Genomic DNA, 13,015 nt, shown 5'->3' with positions numbered 1-13,015 from the left:
ACGTTAAGCTTCTCAGTTACTTCTTCTGTTGTGTAATGTGGACTATTTTTAATGTTTTGATTTAGTCGTCATTGTAGAGAGGGCAACGGAAAAAGGCCACGAAAAAAAGGGCATTTTTGGTAAGTTAGGAAAATTGGACAATTATGGAATAGATATCGATTGAAAATGGATTTTAGAACCATTCTTGCATGGATATAGTTTTAAATATGGCTAAGTATATTTTCCAATAATATTTTTTAAATAAATATTTAAAAATATGTGCCTGTTTTAAAGAAAATAAGCTCGATTTGTTAGTGTTCGTTCTAAGAACGTGGTTATTCGTTATTACATTTTCAAATTATTACATAATTAATACGCCGGGAAGTGGAAATTATTAAGTTAGTATCTGGGGGTGGGGACGCGTTTATCCACTGGGAGAGATGCACCATGCATCTAGGAGAAGAAAAACTCTATAAAACTTGAGATCTACTCTTTACTCTGTCTTGTGGTAGCCATTGTACTGACTGAGATTAGTTCTAAAACGAGTGATTGGTTCTACACAAAGCCTTCACCACTATAAACAAATTATCTGCGTGGATTTCCGGACAACGTAATTGTTGTGGCGAACCTCATACATCGAAATCGACGGGAGTATGCATCATTAAAAAAAAAGTATTAAAAAAAAATACTAGGTACTTATACAGTTTAATGAAAACATAAAAAAATGAAAATATTGAAAATGGTTATATTGTACGTATCCGTTATGGAATGACGTTCTCCGAAAAAAAAATTTCACTTAATTTGATCAATTTTTTTTTTTTTTTTTTTTTTACAAAGGAAAATCAAGATCGATCGTATCGTCACCATTTGCATAATTACAGACACAAGAAAGGGGTGTCTTGAAACGAAAAAATGATTAAGAAAGGACATATAAACTCTTTAAAATAAGGGGGGAAAAAACCAAAAATATTTATCTATGTATTTTTTATGCTCATGTTTCAAAATAATTTCGTCAAATTTTGACAAACTGTAAGCGGTGATTGGAGTTATGTACTCTGGCGTTCACTCCTCGTTAGCGAAAAATCAAGATGGACGCTATCCGATTGATCTCATTAAAATTTGATTTCCGTCTGTAAAAAAAAAAAAAAAAAAAAAAACTACTTGATCAAATTAAGCGATTTTCTTTTTTGTATGAAAACTTTACTCCATAACGGGTACGTACATTTTTTTTTTTTTTTCAATATTTTCATTTTTTAATGTCTTGGTTAAACTGTACAAGTACCAAATACTATTACAAGATTAAATCCATCATAATACCTGTCGGTTTCTTCGTTAATAAGCACTAAAAGAAGTGAAGTACAGTTCTGCTCGGTCTCAAGAGGTTATCCGCTTCCAAGCATTATCTCTTTTTTTTTTTCTCGAGAGAGAGAAATTGGTCTATTGCTGTTCACTTGAGGCACCCAAGCAATTTTTATAAGAATTTATAGGACCCTCCATTGCCTCTATCGCGTTGCGTATACAGTGACTGTATAAGCATTGTTTTGCAGTAGATATTGTGTAATGAACAGTAAGAAGTTTTAATTTAAGTAATAATTGCACGGGTAAAAATGGCACAAGTGATTAAATAGGTAAAAAATGGCACAAGTGATTAAATAGGAAAAATGTCACAAAGCAAGAAAAATTTGGTAACGGAAAATTATGATTGTTCTAGAAGGACAGTGGTTCTTTTGGAGAAGACCCCCCCCCCCCGCAATTAAAAACGAAATAAAGAAAAATCTGCATGAATTACGTGTCCGTAACTAAAGAAAATATCGTATGCCAAAAAATTATGTAAATTGATCAAGTAGTTTTATTTTCACAAAGAAAAATCATATTTAATCGATTAATGTGAATTCGTAGGCATTACAACATAAATTTCGTGTTTGAATTAGTAGAGTTACCCAAGATCTCCTTTTTTTTTTTTTTTTAAATTTTTTAGATGGTTTTCAAAATTGACAGACAAAGCAGCCGCTTTTAGGTTGCTTATAAATTGTTGTTTTTTCCATATTTTGTTAATAGTTGAAAAAAAAAAAAAAAACATCAATCACTTCGTGACTGTTTAATATTTGAACGGAAATTGTGAGTCTTTAAAAATTCTAATAAAAAGTCAATTTATTTTTTAAAATATTGAACATGATTGCATTCGTTATTAAGGCTAAACTATTAGGCTCTAAAGTTTGCGATCCACTTCCGTCGAGATCTGTCAGCTAAAGCACCGTACACAAATGTCCAAGTGGAGTTATACTTTTTTTTTTTCTTTTCATTTATAAAACTAACCTAAAATAAATCTTGAAACGCTATTAAATTTAATTTTAATTAAGCTTTTCAAATGCTTATGCTTTATTGAATTTCAATATATCGCTACCGATGAATTTGCATACTGACGGACTGGCGTACTAAAAAAGTATTTCGCAGCTAATCAATTCTCGCAATTTTCCAATTGTATGAAATTTAAAACGCCGGCGGAAAAAGCTGAAACGGTACAGATTTAAAAAAAGGTTGAACAAATGACGCCTATTCGTACAAACTTAATTGGAGTAAGATGTTTGTTTTAAATGTTCATCTTTTTTTTTTTTCGAGTGTCAATTTCATCAAAAGGCGCCGACATACTAAGTGAACTTTGACCTTTCCGTTTTTGAAGATTTGTAGTGGGAAGCGGTGGGGTAAGATGTTATAATTTTATTTATGTAGGTTTTGCAAATCTGCCCGTGAATAACTTTGTGCGACTACTTTTCGCGCGTATTTGTAATGGGTGTATTTCTCGTCCTTACGGGACTATTGCACGATTATTTATTGAATCTAATCTTTAATAGCGAAAAATAAAACTAGCAAAGTCGTAAACCACACAGAATCACCTTAAAATGTAAAACGTTCAAAAGTTATCTCTCATAGCGCATAAAATGTAGATAACGCCCTTAAAACGTTAGAATGGCCCGGAAACAGAGGAACATTTTATCTTAAATTGAGCAATACTTTTTGTGTCCGTTGTCAAGATTTATTTTTGTCTGCTCTGAATATTTTTAGAATGAAAAAAGAAAAAAATCAAAACAAAACAAAAACAAAGTTTTTCACAATTTAAATATTTGCCGATTTTACAATAGTTTCTATTCGATTTATTTTTCTATTTTTTAGTCGCGTGCAAGCGACTCTATAAGTCACTCCGTCGATCGGTCTGTCGGTCTGTCCGTAACACTTTTGTGCTTGGCCTTTTTGGTTAAGATCAAAGGTCTGTTGTTAATAGATACCGTTCTTAGCTTTTTAAGCTTTTCTTCGCCTTTTGGCCAAGATCAAACCGAAATGCACTTCCACTCAACAACGTACAATGCAGTTCCGGGGTTTTTGGAGTCGCCTGATTGTCCCCGTTGTGGGACAACGGCCGTAGAAACGACTGATCACGCTTTCTTCGATTGCCGCGAACTCCGCCGGTACTGGTCGTATGTCAGCGAAGTGACGGCTCGCATCGATCCTGAGTATCCTCGCCCAATTACCGTATCCAATGTCGTGGACAACGTGAGGCCGCCGTGGGACCGGGAAAGACAAAAGGTCTACGTTACGATCCTGGCCGTGGCGAGAATGGTGATTTGGGCGTCGCGTCTGCAAGGTTACCGGGGCTGTTGTCTTTTTCTGATCAGGATCTGATCGCTTTCTTTAAACACCAACTACGGGTGAAGATCAGATGTGATAGAAGAAGGCTGCATCGCGCGGCATTTGACAGAAGATGGATACATGTAGCATTCTGTAGCATTCTGTGTGTACGAAGAGGAGCCAAATTTGAATACGTGTTTCCCGCCTAGATGTGGAACGCGCAGTTCCGTAAAGTAAAATTAAACAAGTAGCCTCTCAGCTAGCTGAGTGTGTGTTCCATCACTCCCCGATTAGGAAGCCTCCAGGATACCCACCCCCTCCTACTTGCAATTTTTGTTTTCACTTCTTTCTCTAAATTTCACCCATCTTGGAGAGAAAGAAATACAAACTAACCTTTACCCACAAAATTTTCTTTTCTCTATTCACCCGCATCTAGAGGGCATCCCCACTTACAGATTGACCCGCAGAAGCGAGGTTTCTTTTACAAACCTAGTGGAACGGCAAGTCTATCAACTAGGCGGGGTTAGGAGGGTCCTACTACTAATCATCCCCCTTTTTTTTCTCCCCCCCCATATCATTTTTATTGTTATCTTTTGCGTTTTTACACGTCAATAAAAATGTTTTAAAAATTGGGAGTTAAGTAGGACGTACCCCAGTATGAAAGGGTGAATGCGGTATTATCGTGAAAGAAGATACTAGCTGGGAGAAACTTTTGATTTTGTTTAGTTCCGGAGTGACAAGGATGACCAACGACCCCCATAATCCCCCCTTTTGAGTTGGCCATGTGCTTGTTCATTGTTGATTTTCTATGTATTTTTAACATGAATAAAGGATTTGATATCTCAAAGTGTAGTATCTGTTCCGGCAGATACTGCAAGCAAAGACCATATCTGGGGGCAACCCGACATATAAGACATTGGTCAATGTAGGGGCAACCCTTTATACCAGTTGTCACTATCCAGCTCCCCTACTCCCTGGGGAGTTTGTCCCCATTTCCCTTTCATTCCTCATATTAAAAATCGGCCTTGTGCCTAATTTGCTCGGTGGGAGAGCAAATAAATACCTTTTTCTTGGCCTTTTGGCCAAGATCAAAGTGTAGTATCTGTTCTTACTACATGCTGTACTTATGTTTGTAACTTTGTGATATAAAGTCGGGGAACACTTTTCTGTATTTAATGTAAAATGATCACCCACTTTACAACCAGTCAGTCTCAAAGCTATTCAAGTCATTCTCCAGATCATTCAAGTTGTTCTTGAAGGATTTCAGTTATTTTTTTAAGCATTCAAGTCATTCTTAAGGTCATTCAATTCATCCTTAAGTTCATTAAAGTCATTCTAAGTCATTTGCTTTTTATTTATTTAAGTCATTTCAGCTCATTTTTCGGTCATTTTAGTTTATCTTTAAGAATTTCCTGTCAATCCTATATTCACGCATTCATTCATTACAGGAGAGCACGCGACTAATGGCTATCGGCCTTGTTTTTAACATTATTATTTTTTTAAATTAAAAATAAAATTAATGAGTAGTTGTTCTGATATATTAGTTCATCTGTTCTACTTTTGATCAGTGAAGGAAAAATCCTTCCGAACTGTGGCAATTTTTATTTTTATGCAAATTCAGAGTGCCTCTTTCTTTGAGGAGAGCTAGATTTTCACCACATTAATAACCGGCCTGATGTCTAATTTTGCCCCCTCCTCTCTCCCAGAATAAACGTTGTAATATTTATTTGCCTCCCAACGAGGGAGGAGCTTTCAAGAGGATAGTTTTCATGGACTTTGGTTTATGGATAGATTTGCTTCTTTGTAAATGAGTTTCATTTTCAATCGAAAAGTTTTAATCGCATTTTTCTTATTATTGAAGAGGTGTTTACGATTTGGCTTTAAAGTAGTGATAGGACGATTCCAATATTTTTCCCGGTTCCGATACAATTACCGATTGCGATTCTATATACATTTCTAAATATAGAGTTGTTTTTTTTTTGGGGGGGGGGCGGGGGTCAGGAAGTCAGATTAACACAAAACGATAACATATAATATGTACATATATTTTTCTAAATTTAAAAAATATACTTGTGAGAGTAATCTATAAATTATAGTTTTATTGGTATTTTAAAATCAATAAATATCATTTCACCAGTAACACGAGCCATGAAAGATTAAGTATTAAGAAAAACAAACAAATAATGGTGAATGCTCCGACGAACTTCAAGCACTTTTGCCCCCTCGACGTAAATACCCCCCGACAAACCCGACAAGCAGTAGAGGTCCCTAGATGTAAGAGAGCCTTCTACTCCAGTAGTTTATTCCCCAGAACTGCTAGACTTTGGAACGCCCTCCCGGGCCCCTGCTTGCCCCAATTCCTGCTGCCCAACTCCCTACTTAGCAACCTCTGTAGCTAATGTCCCTGATAGTAGCACCCTACATCAAAGTGGCAATGTACATTGTTTGGGGTGAAAATGTAATTAAAAAAAAATAATAATAAATAAAAATAAATAAATAATAATAATAATAAAAAATAAAATAATAATAAATAAATAATAATAAAAAAAAAATTCAATCAAAGGAATAGTTTTTGGCATCGGAAATACTGATTTCAATATCTAGTGATCGTATCGTCCCAACACAAGTTTAAGGTGCTAATGTGTATTCGGTTGATAGGGGTGGCTGTTAATTTTGTGTTGTATATTAGACCAAGTTTATGGTTTCTGAGCTCTGGAGGGGTTTCATGCGCTTCTGCGTGAAGGTATTCTACAGGAGAGGTTTGAAATACCCCGAGTGCTAGTTTTAGGTTGGGGTGGCATATTGTGTGGAGGACTTTCAGAAATTATTTATTTGTTTATTTATTTTTAGAGAATTTGTAAATGAAACTGCTATAGTTTATTTTAGATCAGGTTCTTGTCCACAATTACCCTTACAATAAAATGTGCCTACATTTAAAAAACAAAAACAAAAAACAAATTTTATAAGTGACACAAGAGCAGCTGCTTTGAGCGCCAATTTTGAAAACCATCTAAAAAAAAAAAAAGAAAGGGAGATCTCAGATAACTCTACTAATTGAAACTTACAAGATGTATGTTATAACGTCTACGAATTCCCATTAATTGCCTACATATGATTTTTTTTTAAATGAAAATAAAACTTCTTGATGAATTTACGTGATTTTTGTAATATGATATTTTCTTTTAGTAACGGACACGTATATCATGCATATTTTCCTTTATTTTGTTTTTAATGGTGGGTGGGGGAATTCTTCTTCAGAAGAACCTCTTTCCCTCTTCAACGATCATAATTTTCCGTTAGCAAATTGTTCTTGCTTTTTGACATGGTTTCCTATCTATCCAGTATCCACTTGTGCCATTATTACCTGTGCCAGCATTACCTGTGCCATTATTACCTAAATTAAATTGACGTATCTTCTTACTGTTCGTTACACAATATTTACTGCAAAACAATGTTTATACAGTCATTGTATACGTAACGAGATAAAGGCAATGGAAGAGCTCTCTGACTTCTATAAAAATAGCATGGTTGGATTCATGGATATTCTCCGGTGAGGACGCCTCAGGTGAACGGCAATAGATCAATTTCTCTCTCGAAAAAGGAGATAATGCCTGGAAGCGAGTAATCTCTTGACACCGAGCAGAACCGTACTTCACTGCTTTTCGTCCGAAAGTCTGCGTCAGGTAAAGATAAACAAAGTATCGGACATTTAGGCGCGTTCAAGCTTCCGTACTTTCTTGCCGGCCGATCGTCAAGTTGTAATGATCGTGACATTTACCCGCCATATCGAAAATACTCAGACGATAAGGGAGGAGAAGGAAGAGGAGGGGAAGGAAGAAGAAGAAAAGGAAATAGAGAGGAGGTATAGTCGTCCAGCTTTATTTATTTATTTATTTATTTATTTATTAGGTAAACAAACGCGTTTCAGCTTTTGCTTATTATAAACAAAACTGGATTTTTTAACTTAATAAATAGCACACTATGAAATGCGTAAAAATAAATAAATAATAATAATAACAAAAGCAATAATAATAATAATAATAATAATAATAATAACAAAAGCAATAATAATAATAATAATAATAATAACAAAAGCAATAATAATAATAATAATAACAAAAGCAATAATAATAATAATAATAATAACAAAAGCAATAATAATAATAATAATAATAATAACAAAAGCAATAATAATAATAATAATAATAATAACAAAAGCAATAATAATAATAATAATAATAACAAAAGCAATAATAATAATAATAATAATAATAACAAAAGCAATAATAATAATAATAATAATAATAATAACAAAAGCAATAATAATAATAATAATAATAATAATAACAAAAGCAATAATAATAATAATAATAATAATAATAATAATAACAAAAGCAATAATAATAATAATAATAACAAAAGCAATAATAATAATAATAATAACAAAAGCAATAATAATAATAATAATAACAAAAGCAATAATAATAATAATAACAAAAGCAATAATAATAATAATAATAACAACAAAAGCAATAATAATAATAATAATAATAATAACAACAACAAAAGCAATAATAATAATAATAATAATAACAACAACAAAAGCAATAATAATAATAATAATAATAAAGAAAATATTGGTTTTTGACTAGGAACAAAGTGTAATATTATTTCTGATGCTACACGTAGTGAAAAAAATCCTTCTAGATCGAGGCAATTTTAATTCTGTTACAATTCAGAGTGCATCTTTTTTTTTGGGGGGGGGGTAATTTTCCCCGCATAAAAAATAGACCTTGTGTCTACCTTTTGCTTTCGTGCGAAGCTAATAAATAAATAAATAACAATAATAATAATAAATAATAAGGCAACCTGGCAACACCAATAGTTCTAGGAGCAATCGGAAAAACTTCAGAAAATGAATAGGAGAAAATGAAATCAGAGGGAAGTGATATAACAGCTGCAATCCTATTGAAAATCCTGGAATGCGGAAACCAACCCGAACCCGTATAAAATGCGAACAGAACAGTAATTAGCACTTCGATGCTACAATAGGAATAAGATAAAAACAGAAAGAATTCAGCCACAGGGAAACAAGAAAACCAAAACCGCAAAATACTATCCCCACCCCAAAATGGTGGCGTCTCTACCAGTTACTCGCAGTGAACTTTTCCAGGGCAAGTGCTCAAGTGAAAAAAAAGGGGGGGGGATATAATAAAGGTGGAGTTGGAGTGCAGGCCCACAATACATTCCTCTGAAAAGGACACTTTTAAAACAGGAGTAAAATAGGCAGGTGCTTGGGCATCCCTGGGAGTAGCCCGTCCCTTTTGGCACATCCCTAGTGTCAACATCGGATGGCGCCACAGTCACCACACAAAAGAAATGTGAAGGACCGTGGGGGGGGGGGGTGTTGAATGACAGCGCTTGCCAGACTAGAGTGTGGACATAATTAAGGTATTTGGGAGGCTTTCTTCCACCCAAAATCCCAAGGAATAACAATAACCGATGTTAGCGAGAAATCAATGGTAGGCGGCTGTGGAGATAACGTGAATGCACCTAAGCTGGCTATTAAAAGAAGTGAGGAGTAATAGAAATCTGGGGAGACTTGTTGCCACGCAGACTCCAGGAAACACAACAACCAGTGAGCGATCGCTTGTGATGGCCTGTGTGAGAACTCCTGGCGAGTGAATAATAATAATTTTGTATGTGTATGTCACCATAAACTGGCACCACACCAAATAAGTGATGAGGGTTAAGGAGGATGGAAACACAGAGGAGAGAAAGCACTAGCCAGACTTCCGCTGGATGAGTTCAAAGAGGACTGGGACTTTGGGGAGGGTTTATTGCCACCCAAATTTCAGTGAAGACCAATAGTGGGCGGCTGTTGCGATAACGCAAATTTACCTGCAAAGGTTATCGAAAGAGACTTAGTAGCGTACGTACTGGAAATCTGGGGAGGCTTGTTGTCACTCAGACTCCAGAAAACGCCACAGGGTGTTCTTAAAGATAAATCTTTGATGATGGCCTGAGTGACTACTCCTAGCGAGTAAAAAAAAAAAAAAAAAAATAATAATAATAATAATAATTGCGAATGTCATAAAGTTATACTGCTTTTATTTTAAGTGATGAAAAGAAAAATAATAAGGTTGACAAAAAGAGTCATTTTTTTAGGGTTTTTTTTCTAAGACCATTAGTGACAACAAAAACACACCCGCAATATGAGATGCGTTAAAAACAACAACAACAAAACAATATGTTAAATAAACATCACATACAACTATATCATATTTCATCTCTTTTTGGTATAGAAAATAAAAAGGAGCAAAATCTGCTACACACACAAGAAAATAAATAAATAAATAAATAAAATGAAAAACGAAGGCTTTTTCCTCTCGTGTCCAGTCGTGGCCATCATCATCGTCGTCGCAACAATAATAAAACGATCGCGCACCAACGCATAAACATGACACCGAAATTAAAGTGCCCATCATCCCTCTAAGGTACCGAATGACAAGCTCATAGCGCTAGGCGAGGATGCGGTACAAGACCTGACAACACCAACTAGAATGGCCAATTAGGGTAAAACGACAGTTATCAGGGGAAAGAAAAGAGCCTTACCTGAATGTGAAAATTAGCAATTCTCCGTATTGTCAGCCATTTTTGGTACATATGGGAGAGAATTCGTTGTAGTGAAATTTGTGTTGTAGTTGCAACAGGATTAGAGCAGCTGATTCACACACACACACACACACACACGCACACGCACACGCACACACACACACACTAAAACAGCGTAAATATATATATATATATATAGTCTCATATATATATTATATTATATAAACAGCGTAATGAATGCAATATATGTACAGACTAAGACACACACACACACACACACACACACACACATATATAAACATAAATACAACATTACACACATATACATATACACACCTTATTAACTACAAAAGGTACACACACGCACACACATATATAAACAGAAATACAACATTACACACATATACATATATACACCTTATTAACTACAAAAAGGTACAAACACACAGTTACACACACACACACACACACACACACACACATATATATATATATATATATTATTTTTCTAAATATAATTATCCACTGACACATGTTTCATCAGAATGTCTGCTGAATCTATCTCTCTCTATCTCTCTCTCTCTCTCTCTCTATATATATATATATATATATATATATATATATATATATATATAATGCAAACTATTATATATATACTATTATATATATATATACTATTATATATATATATATATATATATATATATATATATATATATATATATATATATATATATTGTATTATAATGTTGTTTTTGTCTGGGTTTTTATTGACGCTTGTGGTTGCATATGTAATACTAATAGACAAACGTTTAAGATAGTTAATTGGGATGGAAATAAACGAAGAAAACTACAAAGTGAAAAATAAAACTCGCCAGCGCTGTGAACAAAAAAGTAATATATATGTGTGTATATATAAAATAATAATAATTAAAAAAAAATACGGCGTGATAAACTGTCGGGACAAATCAAATCTGCAACAAAAGTTCAAACAAGGAACATAAAAAGATTTATTTCCTGATTCCATGGAGCTTAAAAAATTAGGTTTTCTCTTTGTAGGAAATAACTAGTTAAATAAAAGTATTACGAGTTTGCATGAATTTAGAATGAACTTAATTATCTAATATTAACGCTATATTTGTTTGCGTATTTTTCTTATCACGATAGGATATGATATAAACTATTCTTGTTTAATTTTCAATTATCTATATGTATATATATATAGTATATAATATGTATATATATATAGTATATAATATATATATTATATAATATATAATACAGGGTGGGCCAAAATAAGGGTCCTATCTTAAAATTTGAATAACTTCCACAAAATAAAAGTTAAACTCACCAAACTTTATGTGTGTGTAGACTGACCCTTCCGAGATATTTTTGAAATAAACAAAACAAATTTTGGCCGAAAAACACTTCTTAAAACTTACATGAATTTATGAATTTTTAAAAATAGGACCCTTATTTTGGCCCACCCTGTAAATACAATATATATGTATGGCATACATATATATATATATTATATAATATATACAATATATATTATATATAATATATATATTGTATAATATTATATTATATAAGAGTTGCAAAACATAACGTCATAATCTCCCCACAAGAGTTGCAAAACCTTACGTTATCGTCCCCCGTAAGGGAGATATACATACGACTGGGGACCGCTTCTTGTGAATTTAATACTCGCATGGAACCTCCTCCTCTGGAGGAAGCTTGTTGAACCCGCATAGGGTTAGTGCCTCTTTATTTTTATTTTTTATTCATTTGATTGGAAAGTTCTTAAGATAAAAAGATGTACCTAAATCAGATTGGAGATTACATCGGCGGAAACGTGGTGAACTTGTAAAAATGACGTCCCAGATAAGAATAGTAGTTAGAATAATGCAAAATAATTCAAATTATCATCGTCTTTAAAATTCCGAAAGCTATTTTAAAACATATTGGACATTCTTAATAAGAGCACAACGCCCCACCCCAAATACAGGTGTGCAACAACCTCTTTCAATCTATCTATATATCTATAAAAGTGAAAGTGTCTGTCTGTCTGTGTGTGTACATTTCCCTACAATAACTAATCAATTTTAAATCTACAGACTCGAAATTTGATATACAGGGTAATGAAATTTGGGAAAATCTTTGTAATCAGTTGTCGGCCAGAAATTTGGCTGTTATGGGGTCAAAGTTCAACGATTTGACCTTTGAGAACTCTACCAAACTTCTCCGCCAATTTTGGGTCTAAACGCTTGAAATTTTAGATATAGGTTCCTTGGACATGGATCTAACTTGATTTGAGCCCAAAACAATAAATATTAAGGAGTCATAATAGGGGTCAAAGTTTAAAAAATTGACCTTTTTTTTTGCTCAACATACACCTCAAAACACCGGGGCAACGCCGGGCTGAAATGCTAGTATATATATATATATATATATATATATATATATATATATATATATATATATATATATATATATATATATATATATACAAAATGATTGTATAGTTTGCTTTCCTAGATGTAGATCCACTGAAAATAGTTTGTTTATTAATGAGTTGTCAGTGGAGGACAGGGCTGGTATATAGTCTGTTTATTATACAAACATTATCGGTTACATATGTGCATACATGTCTCAGTAGAATATCAGTTGAGAGAGAGAGAATTCATCAGACCGAAAAAGTCGCTCCTTTTTTTTTTTTCGGTCTGATGTGTTGGGTCTCTGTAAAATTGAGATTCCATTGAAACATGTATGCACATATGTAGCTAATACTGTT

At 33.6% G+C, this 13,015-nt stretch overlaps 1 protein-coding gene and 1 pseudogene across 2 annotated transcripts in view; one reads left to right on the top strand and one right to left on the bottom strand.

The window, feature by feature from the left end:
- The window catches only part of LOC145252582 (sterile alpha motif domain-containing protein 3-like), a 229,355-nt gene extending 218,863 nt beyond the window's left edge, over positions 1-10,492 (bottom strand). Inside the window, exon 1 of one of the 2 annotated variants that reach the window (XM_080112235.1) lies at positions 10,219-10,492. The gene's annotated coding sequence lies outside the window, so the exon portion shown is untranslated. The remainder of the gene's footprint in view (positions 1-10,218) is intronic. The other variant, XM_080112242.1, reaches the window with a different exon arrangement.
- Positions 4,665-4,768, top strand: LOC145252971 (U2 spliceosomal RNA; annotated as a pseudogene).
- Positions 10,493-13,015: the final 2,523 nt, after the last annotated feature.

Source organism: Euprymna scolopes, chromosome 29, assembly GCF_053919585.1.
Source record: "Euprymna scolopes isolate OS-2025 chromosome 29, ASM5391958v1, whole genome shotgun sequence".
Lineage (NCBI taxonomy): Eukaryota > Metazoa > Mollusca > Cephalopoda > Sepiida > Sepiolidae > Euprymna > Euprymna scolopes.
This window is presented reverse-complemented; position numbering and strand designations above follow the sequence as displayed.